Source organism: Gymnogyps californianus, chromosome 28, assembly GCF_018139145.2.
Source record: "Gymnogyps californianus isolate 813 chromosome 28, ASM1813914v2, whole genome shotgun sequence".
NCBI lineage: Eukaryota > Metazoa > Chordata > Aves > Accipitriformes > Cathartidae > Gymnogyps > Gymnogyps californianus.
The window spans coordinates 355,617-367,100 of record NC_059498.1 but is presented as its reverse complement, the minus strand read 5'-3'; the positions used below and the strand labels follow the sequence as shown (position 1 = coordinate 367,100).

At 52.6% G+C, this 11,484-nt stretch overlaps 1 pseudogene; it reads right to left on the bottom strand.

Moving 5' to 3' along the window:
• Positions 1-8,958: 8,958 nt before the first annotated feature.
• Positions 8,959-10,710, bottom strand: LOC127026649 (T cell receptor alpha variable 1-2-like; annotated as a pseudogene).
• Between the last annotated feature and the right edge of the window lie 774 nt (positions 10,711-11,484).

Below are 11,484 nucleotides of genomic sequence, written 5' to 3'. Positions count from 1 at the left end.
CCTTCATCACTCCTAGAGGCACTGGAGGTTGGGACACACTGCAAAGAGCCCTCTTTCAGGCACTGCTTCCTGAAGGTGAGGGAGACAACCCTAGTGTGTTCCCAAAGAATAGTAGAAATTGGGAATGGATAAATAGCCTTGGGGATGGCCCACAGTCCCTACTCCACCTGCCCCTGGCCTCCATCAGCCGATCTAGGGGTCAGCATGGCCAGCATGCCTGGGCATGGGCAGCAGGGACAGCTTCCCCGTGCAGACCTATCACCTTTCAGCACAGCATCAGGCGTGTTCCACCTGTTGCCTACATGTGTAGGGCTGAGGTGTTCACAAGTTAGTACTGGTATCAGCTACAGCAGGCCACACACTGGAGTCCCCTGTCCCTGTGAAGCCAGGTGAAGGGTGAAGGCAAGCCCAGGTCAGTGACTGGTGGCCAACCACACACGGATGCTCTTTGGTGCCGTGTCTTCCCCAAGCAAGGAGCAGCTTTCTTCAGGCCCTTCTACAGCCCCACAATGCCACAACCTAGCTCTGGTCCACAGAGGTGCTGTCTGAGAACAGATACCCCAGCTCCACAGAGACATGCCACTGACAGTGGGATTTCATTCTGCACTCAGCGGGATCTGTGAGCTGTCCCTGAATGGCACAGGGCATACATCACCCAACCATAGGGCACACGTTGGGGTGCCTTCCCCCAGGCACCGAGCTCCTTCAGCATTCCCAGAGGCCTGAGGCTGAAGTGGCCCTTGTGCTCCATGCAGCACTGCTCCTCCCCACACACAGGCCAGGGTCTTCCCACATCTGCAGACCTGGGGCCCTGTGGTGTGGGGGTTTGCCCTTACACAGACCCCACACACCACCAGCACCACAGGACCACAGGATGGAGGACAGAGTGATTCCTCCCTGCTGGGTAAGGATTTGGGACATTTCTCCCCAGGCCAGGTTCTGTGGGAGGCAGTGTGGGTTCAGGTGTTTAGACAGGGGCAACGAGCATCAGGACCAAGCCCACCTAGACCCAATGCAACTCTGGGTCCCAACTCTGGCTTGGCCCCTGGCCCAGGGTCTCTGTGAGAGCTCAGGATTATGAAGGGCTACCATCAGAGCTTCCACAGAGCTATCAGAGCCAGGTTGGTGGATGCGAACACTCTGAACTCTGCAAGGGATTGGAAAACCAGATATAGGGGTGTGTTTAAAGAATCTGCGCCTCTGCTCAGAAAGGGAGATCACGTCAGGGTGTCTACAACAAATGAGAGAATTGAGAAACATTATGAAAGATGTTCACAGAGGAAATTTTCATAGTAGTTGAAATTGTGACAATGTGACAGATAGCTGTGTACCACACAATACACTAAGATCATGAAGTACTTGAGGCGAGTAGGAGACCCATGGGGCAGGTCAGGGGCCTGGGATGTGGGCAGGCATGCCGGGTGGACAGAGCAGCAGTGCCAGTACTGGGTGGATCTGCAAAAGTGCATGTGCGTGTGAACCCAGAGAGCGTTGTGTGGGTGCCTTCACTAGTAACCTCCTGTCCCTGCCAGCCCCAGAGGGGGAGGGGATATGGCTGTCTGTGCTTGTGTTTTATGTGGGTCCTGTATGTGGGTGCTGCTGACAGCAGTGCCTTGGCTGTGGCAGTCTGTGTGACGGTCTGTTTCAGTGTGTGTGTCTGTGTCTGTGTGTGTATGTGTGGCTCTGGGATAAGGGCTCCGCTTTGCTACAGGTTGAACCTGCAGACATAGAAAGTGGCAGCTGTGCCCCTCAGCCTGGCAGAGATCCCGGGTCTCCAGGACACCAGGCTGGGCTCCAGCAGCCAGGCAGGAGGATCCTGGGCCAGAGCAGCTGGACGAGGTGGCCGCGCTCCCTACATCCCTTAACAAATGCCAGCAATGCCAGACTCTGCCCACAGAACACAGGCTCGGAGTTTCCTTGGACTTTCCTGCACCTGGGTTGGGGCAATCCCCAACATCAATACAGATTGGGGGATGAATGGATTGAGAGCAGCCCTGCAGAGAAAGGACATGGGGATACTGGTGGATGAAAAATTGGACATTGGCCGGCAATGTGTGCTTGCGACCCAGAAAGCCAATTTTATCCTGAGCTGCATAAAAAGAAGCGTGGCCAGCAGGTCAAGGGAGGTGATTCTCCACCTCTACTCCACTCTTGTGAGACCCCACCTGGAGTACTGCATCCAGCTCTGAGTCGTCAGTGCCAGAAAGACATGGACCTGCTAGAGCGGGCCCTCCAGATGAGCAGAGGGCTGGAACACCTCTCCTATGAAGAAAGACTGAGAGCGTTGGGGTTGTTCAGCTCCAGGGAAACCTTACTGCAGCCTTTCAATACTTGAAGGGTGCTTAGAAGAAAGAGGGAAGGAGACTTTGACCAGTGCCTGTAGTGGCAGGACAAGGGGCAACACCTTTAAAGAGAAAGAGGGTAGAGTTAGATTGGACTTAAGGAAGAAATTTTTTCCAGTGAGGGTGGTGAGACATTGGAACAGGTTGCCCGGAGACGTTGTGGGTGCCTCGTCGTCGGAAGTGTTCAAGGTCAGGTTGGATGGGGCTTTGAGCAACGTGATCTAGTGAGAGCTGTCCACTGGGATCATGGCAGGGACATGATGATGATTCAAGGCCCCTTCCAATCCAAACCATCTCATAATTCTATGATTCTATCATTCCTGCATAGCTGGTGAGGACCCTGGAATGACATCAACGAAGACACCAACTTTGAAATAGCACTGCAGGGGAAGTCATGGCAGTAGGCCTTGCAGAAAGGCTATTATTATCCATCCTTCTCCATGTTGATGGAACATATGAACATCTCATTAACCCCACAACAAAGCTTCAGCTGTGGACTCTCCAGTAGTGGGCCTGGTCTATGACCCCATCCAAAAGAAAACAAAGCTCAAAATGGGTGAAAAGCCTTGCCCTTTTCTGCAACTGGAAATCTGATACATATTTTGAGGGCTTCTCCAGGTGTTGCTGCAAAGAAATTTCCCTTTGTGGTAGATGTCACCAGAAGGTTTAAGTCACTCTACCTCTACACAGGCCTTGTAGAGCACCAGCTTGTCAGGGACTTTGTGGTTCCTTTATTTCTGTGTGTCCTGACTGGCCGTAATAACAAGATCATGCCAGGGACATATGATAAGCCACAGTAGGTGTTGGTGAACCTTCAGCACATTGACACAATCAGCATTGATAAAGACTGACCAGAACAAGCATGTCTCATTTTGCTTTGGGAAGGATAGAGTGAAGCTGCATTTTTGGCCCAGAAATCTCTGCTATTTTAAGAAACCACAGCAGAAAGGAAAAGGTGAAAAATTCTGTGGACCTGTCCTTGTACATGAATTCTTTGCAGGGGTCTTGACTGACACTGTTAATATGATCGTGTACGGTGTATTTGACATGATAGAAATAAACCAGCATGACATCTTTTTAAATTGTGGGGCCCAGCATTGCACACAGTACTCAAGGTGAGGCTGCACCAACACTAAATACAGCGGGATAAGCACCTCTCTTGACCGGCTGGTTGTACTGTGTTTGATGCACCCCAGGAGGCGGTTTGCCCTCTTGGCTGCCAGGGCACACTGCTGACTCCTCTTGAGCCTGCTGTCAACCAGCACCCCCAGATCCCTTTCTGCAGGGCTGCTCTCCAGCCACTCCTCTCCCAATTTATACTGTGTCTGGCATTACTCCGTCCCAGGGCAGAATCCGGCATTTGGACTTGTTAAAATTCATGCCATTAATGATTGCCCAGTGCTCCAATTTATCTAGATCCCTCTGCAAGGCCTCTTGTCCCTCGAGAGAGTCAACAGCACCTCCCAGTTTGGTATCGTCAGCAAACTTGCTCATGGCGCATTCAACTCCTGCATCCAGAGCATTGATAAAAGTCTTGAACAGAACTGGCCCTCGAATTGAGTCCTGAGGAACACCACTGGTGACCGGTCGCCAGCCAGATGCAGCCTCATTCACTACAACCCCTTGAGCCCTGCCTTTCAGCCAGTTCTTCACCCAGCACACTGTGTACCTGCTCATCCCACAGTTGGACAACTTGTCCAGAAGGATGCTGTGAGGGACACTATCAAAAGCCTTACTAAAAGCCAGAAAAACCCCATCCACCACCTTCCCTTCATCCACTAGGCAGGTGACCTCATCATAGAAGGATATCAAATTAGTTAAATAGGACTTGCCCTTTGTGCACCCGTGTTGACTGATGATTGCATTGTTCTTTAAATGCCTTTCAATAGCAGCCTGTATGATCTTCTCCATAACTTTTCCAGGCACTGAGGTTAGACTCACCAGGTTTGTAGTTTCCTGGGTCTTCCCTCACACCTTTCTTGTAAGTAGGAATAACATTGGCTGGCTTCCAGTCAGCAGGGACCTCCCTAGACTCCCAAGACCTTTGGTAGGTGATCGAGAGGGGTCCTGCTGTAACGTCCGCCAGCTGCTTCAGGACTCTGGCATGAATCCCATATGGCCCCATGGACTTATGAACATTCAGCTGATAGAGCTGGTCCCGTCCAGTTTCAGTGTCCACAAATGGAATGTCACTGTTCCCACAGTCGTGGTCCTCCAACTCAAAGGACCGGGCAGCCCAAGGTCTATCAGTATTATTAAAGAATGAGGCAAAAAAAGCCTTGAACGCCTCTGCTTTTTCTTCATCGCTATTAGTCAGGCGACCATCTTCAACAAATATCGGTCCAATGTTTTCTTTAGACCTCCTCTTGCTATTAACATACTTCAAGAAGCCTTTCTTGTTGTCTGACACAACGCTGGCTGAGTTCAACTCTAACTGAGCTTTGGCCTTTCCTGTCTTCTCCCTGCTTATGCAAACCACAGCTCTGTAATTTTCCTGCGAAGCCTGACCTTCCTTCCAGAGATCGTACAATTTCTTTTTCCTCTTGAGTTCAATGAGGAGTTCCCTGTTCAGCCAAGCTGGTCTTCTGCCCCGCTTGCTTAACTTGAGACACAAAGGAACTACCTGCTCCTGTGCTTTTGTAAGGTGGTTCTTAAAACCGGACCACCACTTGTGGATTCTAAAGCCCTCAAAAGCAGATTCCCAGGGAACAATCTCAGGATGGAAGCTGGTGACTTCTGGCACCGAGCAGAAGGCTCCTGGCCACCTAAGGGCTTACAATTACAAAACAGGTTCACTGCCCTCAAAGTTGAAGAGGAGCCAGATGTGCCTTGAAGGAAAGGACCCTAAGCCATGCACGGCCACCAGGAGGAAGCAGTGAGTGATCCTTATGGGTGACTCTCTGCTGCAGGGGACAGAGGCACCACTCTGCCAAGCTGGCCTATCATGTAGAGAGGTTTGCTGCCTGCCAGGGGCCCAGGTCTGGGATGTTGTGGAGGGACTGCTGAAGCTCGCTAGCCCTCAGACTACTACCCCCTGCTGTTATTCCTTGTGGGCACAAACGATACTGCTAGGGGAAACCTGGAGAGTATCAAAAGTGATTACAGAGCTCTGCGGGAAGGTAGTGAAGGGCCTGGGGGCCCAGGTGGTGTTGTCCTCAATCCTGCTGGTGAGGGCAAAGGGTGTGAGGAGGAGGGCACTGATAATGCAGGTCAATATTTGGCTGTGGAACTGGAGCTGGTGGCAGGGGTTTAGGTCCTACAACCACGGGACCCTGTTTGCAGATCAGCATCTGCTCAGGAGAGGTGGGATTGCCCTCACCAAGCGGGGCAAAGTTACCTTTGCCAGTAAGGAGGACTTTAAACTAGGAATGACAGGGGAGGGAGAGAGTAACCAGCAGCCCTGTGAGGGAGTGATGGACACGGCTGATGAGCAAAGGGCCTGGGGCAATGTGCCAGGAAAGGATCACAAGATCAAGAAAAGAGGGCTGAACCAGGGTCACCTCTAGCAGTTGCATGTAAGCAAGGAAGTGCCTACAAGGCATCATTGTGGCAAAATCCCCCAAACCCTTTCTAGGAAGGCAACATGCTGGGCTGCTTCTGTCAAGTGCCTGTACACTAATGCACACAGGATGGGGAATAAAGACGAGGAGTAGAGATCTGTGTGCAGTTGCAGGCCTACAATCATGTTGGGATCACGGAGACGGGGTGGGATGGCTCCCTTTCTGTGAGAGAGCAGTTGGAGTGCATAGAGCTCTGCCTGGGCATGGATGACGAGCCAAGTGAGAGCTTATGGGTAAGCACTAAAGAGAAGGCAGGTAAGGGTGACATTGTAGTGGGTGTCTGCTATAAGCCACCTGACCAGGAAGAACCAGCAGATGAGACCCTCTACAGGCAGATAGGAGCAGCCTCACATTCACAGGCCCTGGTCCTCATGGGGAACTTCAACCACTGTGATATCTGCTGGAGGGACAGCACAGCAGGACATAAGCAAGCCAGGAGGTTCCTGGAGTGCATAGTTGACAACTTCATCACGCAAGTGATAGAGGAGCCAATGAGGGCACGTGCTCTGCTGGACCTCATATGCACCAAGAAGGAAGGGCTTGTTGGGGATGTGAAGGTCAAAGGCAGCTTGGGCTGCAGCAATCAGGAAAGGGTGGAGTTCAGGATCCTGAGAGGAGCAAGGAGGCTACAGAGCAAACTCACAACCCTGGCCTTCAGGAGAGCAGACTTTGTTCTCTTTAAATGGCTGCTCGGAAGTGTCCCCTGGGATATAGCCCTGAAGGCAAGAGAGTCCCAAGAAACCTGGTTACTATTCAAGGATCGCCTCCTCCAAGCTCAACAGCAGACCATCCCCAATGAGCAGAAAGTCAGGCAAGCATGCCTGGAGGCCACTGTGGATGAACAAGGAGCTCCTGGCAAAACCAAAACACAAGAAGAAAGCACACAAGAAGTGGAAGTAAGGACGGGTAACCTGGCAGGAACACAGAGACACTGTCCAAGCATGCAGGGATGAGGTTAGGAAAGCCAAAGCCCAGCTGGAACTGAATCCAGCAACAGATGTCAATGGCAACAAGAAGGGCTTCTGTAAGGACACAGGTGGCAAAAGGAAGGCTAGGGGAAATGTGGTCCCACAGCCGAATGATTGGGCCTTCTCTGATGCTGCACAGCCTGACAACACAGGACACGGAAAAGGATGAGGTGCTGAATGCCTTCTTTGCCTCAATCTTTACGAGGAAGATCCATCTTTAGGAATGCTAGGTCCTTGAAACCAGGGAGGAAGTTGAGAGCAAGGGAGATGTACTCTTGCAAGGAGAGGATCAGGTAGGGAATACTTAAGCAAACTGCAGACCTCCCTCAACATTTTTACATCTTGTAGGCAATCGCAACTCCGGTGTTTTGCAAGGCAAAAGTCTTCCCTTGATTATCTCTGTGCCATGCCAAGAAGTGATTTTCTCTTCAAGCATCATGCTGTCCACCCCAGAATAACACGGTGGTAGTAGAGGACCCTCATAACTTTGATTTTGAGCAGTGTCTAAAAACTGGGGCAAATAACCTTTGCAGCTCTTGATATCCAAAGCCTGGGGAAGGCTGCTTACTTTCATGGGTAAAAGATTAAAAGAGTCTATGACACCCAGCAGTGCAGCCCATCTGCAGCCTACAAGTGATCGCTGGAATGACCCTGTTGGGAGGGAGAGAAAGAGAAAGACATGGCACGTCCTCACGCAAGGAAGCCCTTGGCTGACCAGCCAAGGATTGCAGGGCCCCTTCCTGTCAACGCGGCCACAGGCAACCCCACCAGTGTGCCCCAGGCCAACATCCCTTGCCTGCACTGCACCCAGCCGGCACTTGAGCTGAGGCTTCTGTGGGCACTGACACATTCCTGCCCCGCAAAACCCTGGGGCCTCTCAATCCCAGCCCTCAGAAGAAGCCTCCATGAGGGAATGGGTATGGCATTATCCAGGATATGAACAGGGGTCGTCAGGAAAACAACCACCCAGCCTATGTCATTAGCTGGGATGTTTTCCCTTCCTCAGGAGCACCTCTGAAAATTGCCACTTCCGTAGAGGCTACCTCTGGGCCTGGGGCAGGTCAGGGCCGCCACAAAAGCCAGCCCAACTTCTTCTCTTGCCTCCTTCTCCTTGGGAAGCAGGTGAGTCTGAAGCCCTTTCCCGACGACCTTTTTCTGTTTGTGCAGATGTGTGCTCCTCCATCCTATGCTGGGTCATGTGCTGTTTGAGAGGGGGAAGAAGGGTGATGGTCTGACTCGGAGAGTATCCGGAACTTGGCTGAGGGGGCTTTTCTTTTAAGAGATAGGCAGCAGCCTCCTTGAAGCAGCTGAAGGGAATTCTTCCTGCTTTGGATAGCCCTGTGCTGGGAAAAGAGGCTCCGTCAGAAGATGGCCCCAAAGGATGCAGGAGTGGCTGTGATGTAAGAAAAAGCCTTGAAAACAGCCTCACCTTTCCCTCCTCATCCTCCTACCTCTCTCCAGAATGACAGGGCATGGCCTGCACCCAAGGGCAAGGACAGCAAGGACAGGTCACCTATACACCCTCCACCCCCCAAAACAGTTCCCTGCACAGCCCAGCAGTTACACAGATGTGCATGGCTAAGGTGACTCACAGGTTGATGGTGAAATCAGCCTGCCCAGGCCACACACCAGGGCCCTCATGCCTCTTGCACACCCCAGCTCCCACCACACACGGAGCCTCAAGGACAGCAGCCAGTGCCCAAGCCCCATGGCTGCTCTGCAGTGACTGGCCTTCCCGCACGCACGAAGCAGCTTTCCTCAAAGCTGGCTCTTCTCCTGGCAGGGCCTGTTGCCCACCTCTGCCTGGTGGTCTGCCCTCCCATTGTGCTCTTGGCTACAGTTGTCCAGCATGGTCCCACTGCAGAAGAAATGAGGCAGCGCTGGGGGAAGCCCATGAGGTAGGGCCTGAGGAGGACTCCAAGGACCGGCAGAGTGCACTGGGGAGAACAGGTCCTCCAGATCCCAGCACATGGCCGTGCAGCAACTGGAGGGTCCACAGAGTAGTTCTGAGTATCTTCCAAAATTGTTGTAATCCTGTAATTCCAGGAAGGAGCCTTGCCACATGGCATGTTGTTTATCTTTTTAATCTTACTTTGAACTCTGACCTCGGAGGGACACATCCCAGAGCAGGTACTCTAAGAGACAGGCCTGCAGGAATACCTGAGGAAGCAAAGTGCAGTAGAGAAATCCATAAAGCAAAGAACAGCAGCAAGGAAGCAATGCACAAGCTCTCCCAACCTCCCGCATTGCCCATCACCTCTCCAAAGCCATTGGGCAGAATAACCACAAAACCCCTGGTGCAAATGAGGGTTTTCACCATGGGTTAGCTGAGACTCTTTCACCACCTTCTCCTGCCTCTCCAGCCACTGACACTGTCCTCTCCTGGAAGAGGAGCTCGGCCTGCAGAGCTGTGGGTGCACAGGGCAAGCAGCGCTGCCAGGAGAGAGCTGAGCGCCCCTTCCCCCAAGCTCAGCCTTGCACAGCCACATGCCCTCCCTCCCCTGGCTTCTTGCACAGCCAAGGAAGCTCCCTGCACCAGGGTGTCTTGCACAGCACAGAGGTACAAGGCACTGTCAGAGACCTCGACTTCCTCCAGCTGCAGGAGGCTGTATTTCCCTGTGGTGTTCAGCGATGTGGTGAGATGGCCGCTCGGCTTGCGGCCAGCTGCTGCCTGTTATGAGAGCAGCTGGGGACCTTGGCCTTTCCTCTGCTGGTACCAAAGCAGGGCATTAGGCCTGGAGCTTTGGTAGGTGCAGGTGGTCTGGAAGGTGTCTTTCTCCTCTACTGTGACTTGTCCTTCTTGCTGGGTGACGGTGGTCTGCCCCATGGTGCCTGGAAGAAAGCAAGGGTCAGCGACTGTGCAGGGAAAGGCTCCAAGATGCAAAACGAGGGGTTGCAAAGTGTTGGTGGAGAAGGCTCCCTGTCCCTTGCGCTGCAGCAAGAGCCTTGTGGACAGGAAGAGCAAGGTGGTGGGTGTCTTTGGGCAGGACGTCTGAGATCTCAGCTCAGCGTGGATCCCACGGCACAATAATGCCAATTACCTCCCACAGGGATACCCCAGAGGAGAGCTGTGCTTTCACCCAGGTCTTTGGTCTCCACTCTTGTGCTGCCTGGAGTCTCCAGGGAACAGCCTGTAGTGCCTGGCCCTCCTGTGCTGGCTGCAGGACACCTCCAGCAGGGTGAGGGACCATGGGAACTCCTGCAAAGATGTTTCATCCTGCTCCCCATTCCTTGTCCTCTCAGAAGGCTCCGAGGTCAAGGGAGGGAAAAGGAAGCCCTGGCATTACGGACATGCAGGAGGAATGGAAAGCCGGGGCATACTGCATGACATGTGCCAGCCAGGAGAGAGACTGGGACACCCTAAGAATGTGAGTGGGATGAGAGAGCTTTCACGTCCCTGCATCAGCTTTCAAAAGTCTTGTGCGTTTGGGTTGCAAAGTCAGAAATGTGTACTGCCGAGACAGAAAAGAGCTTCTGCAATGATCTGTCTGTGAAACACTGGGCCCAGACAGATCAGCAGAGAGAGGCACAGAGAGGTGGAGAGTTGCAAGAGAAAAGGAAGGCAAGGGGTCTAAGATGATCAGGAGAGGAGCTGTTTCTTCTCACTCTCTTCTTTTGTTTGCCAGCAGTAACAGCATCTTGAGAAAGCAGGTGCAAAACCACCTGTGCGATCTGATGTTTCCCAACCTTTGCCCATAATTCAAGAGCAGCTCCCTGCAGAGAACTGTTGAGGGGGTGAGGGTCTCCTGGGAAGAAGAGGAATCATACCATCAGTCAAAGCCAGTGCTTACCCAGTGGTTGGCTCAGGAAGGCAGCGAGGATGAGATACCCGAGGTGCATGCTGAGACCGATCCTCCTGCCTGTGTGAGAGAGACCCAAAAACCCCACACGTCCCCACCAAGAGCCCCAAGAGAGCACAGCTGCCGGAAATGACTCTGCAAGGGGAACAAAGAAGGAAATGGGGAGGAGAAAATGCTTCTTCTTAGCACACCTGAAATGCCTGTGCTGTGCTCTTCTCTCCTCCAGCAGCGACTTGTGTTGCTCCTGCAGACAACACCTTCTGCCATTCCAAGGGAGGGAGGGGTAAAAGGGGGATAGGCCTGCACCTGGTGACCAACCTCTCTGACACATCCTCCTGTGCAACATCTTGGGAGTCTCTCCTTCCCTGATGCCTGTGCCTCCTCTCTCTCCATCCTCAAGCCCTTGGCTGGGTTGGCCTCTCCTGGCTCCTGCACGGTGTCTAGCCCCAAGCTCCTGTCCGCACACTGCAAGGCTGCGGCTCTCACAAACACAATGGTCAACACCCCAAACCCTGCAGACACCGACTGCCCCACTCAGAGCCCCAGGCACTGTGGACTTTCTCCTTCTAGCGAAAAAAAGTTATCTCAGGAACCAAGAAATGAAGTTTCCTGCCACCCTGCCATCCCATCTCATACATCAGCTTCTGAAAAGCTCGTTGAGGGAAAAAAACAAACAAACAGTCCTTCCATTTGACCATAACCCTTCCATTCTCAGTTTCCTCAAAACCAGTTGCATCTGCATTTGTCCTCTCCCTGCTTCTAGCCATTAACAAACCAACCTGCCAAACTATTTTGCTCTTTCCATAGCATAATT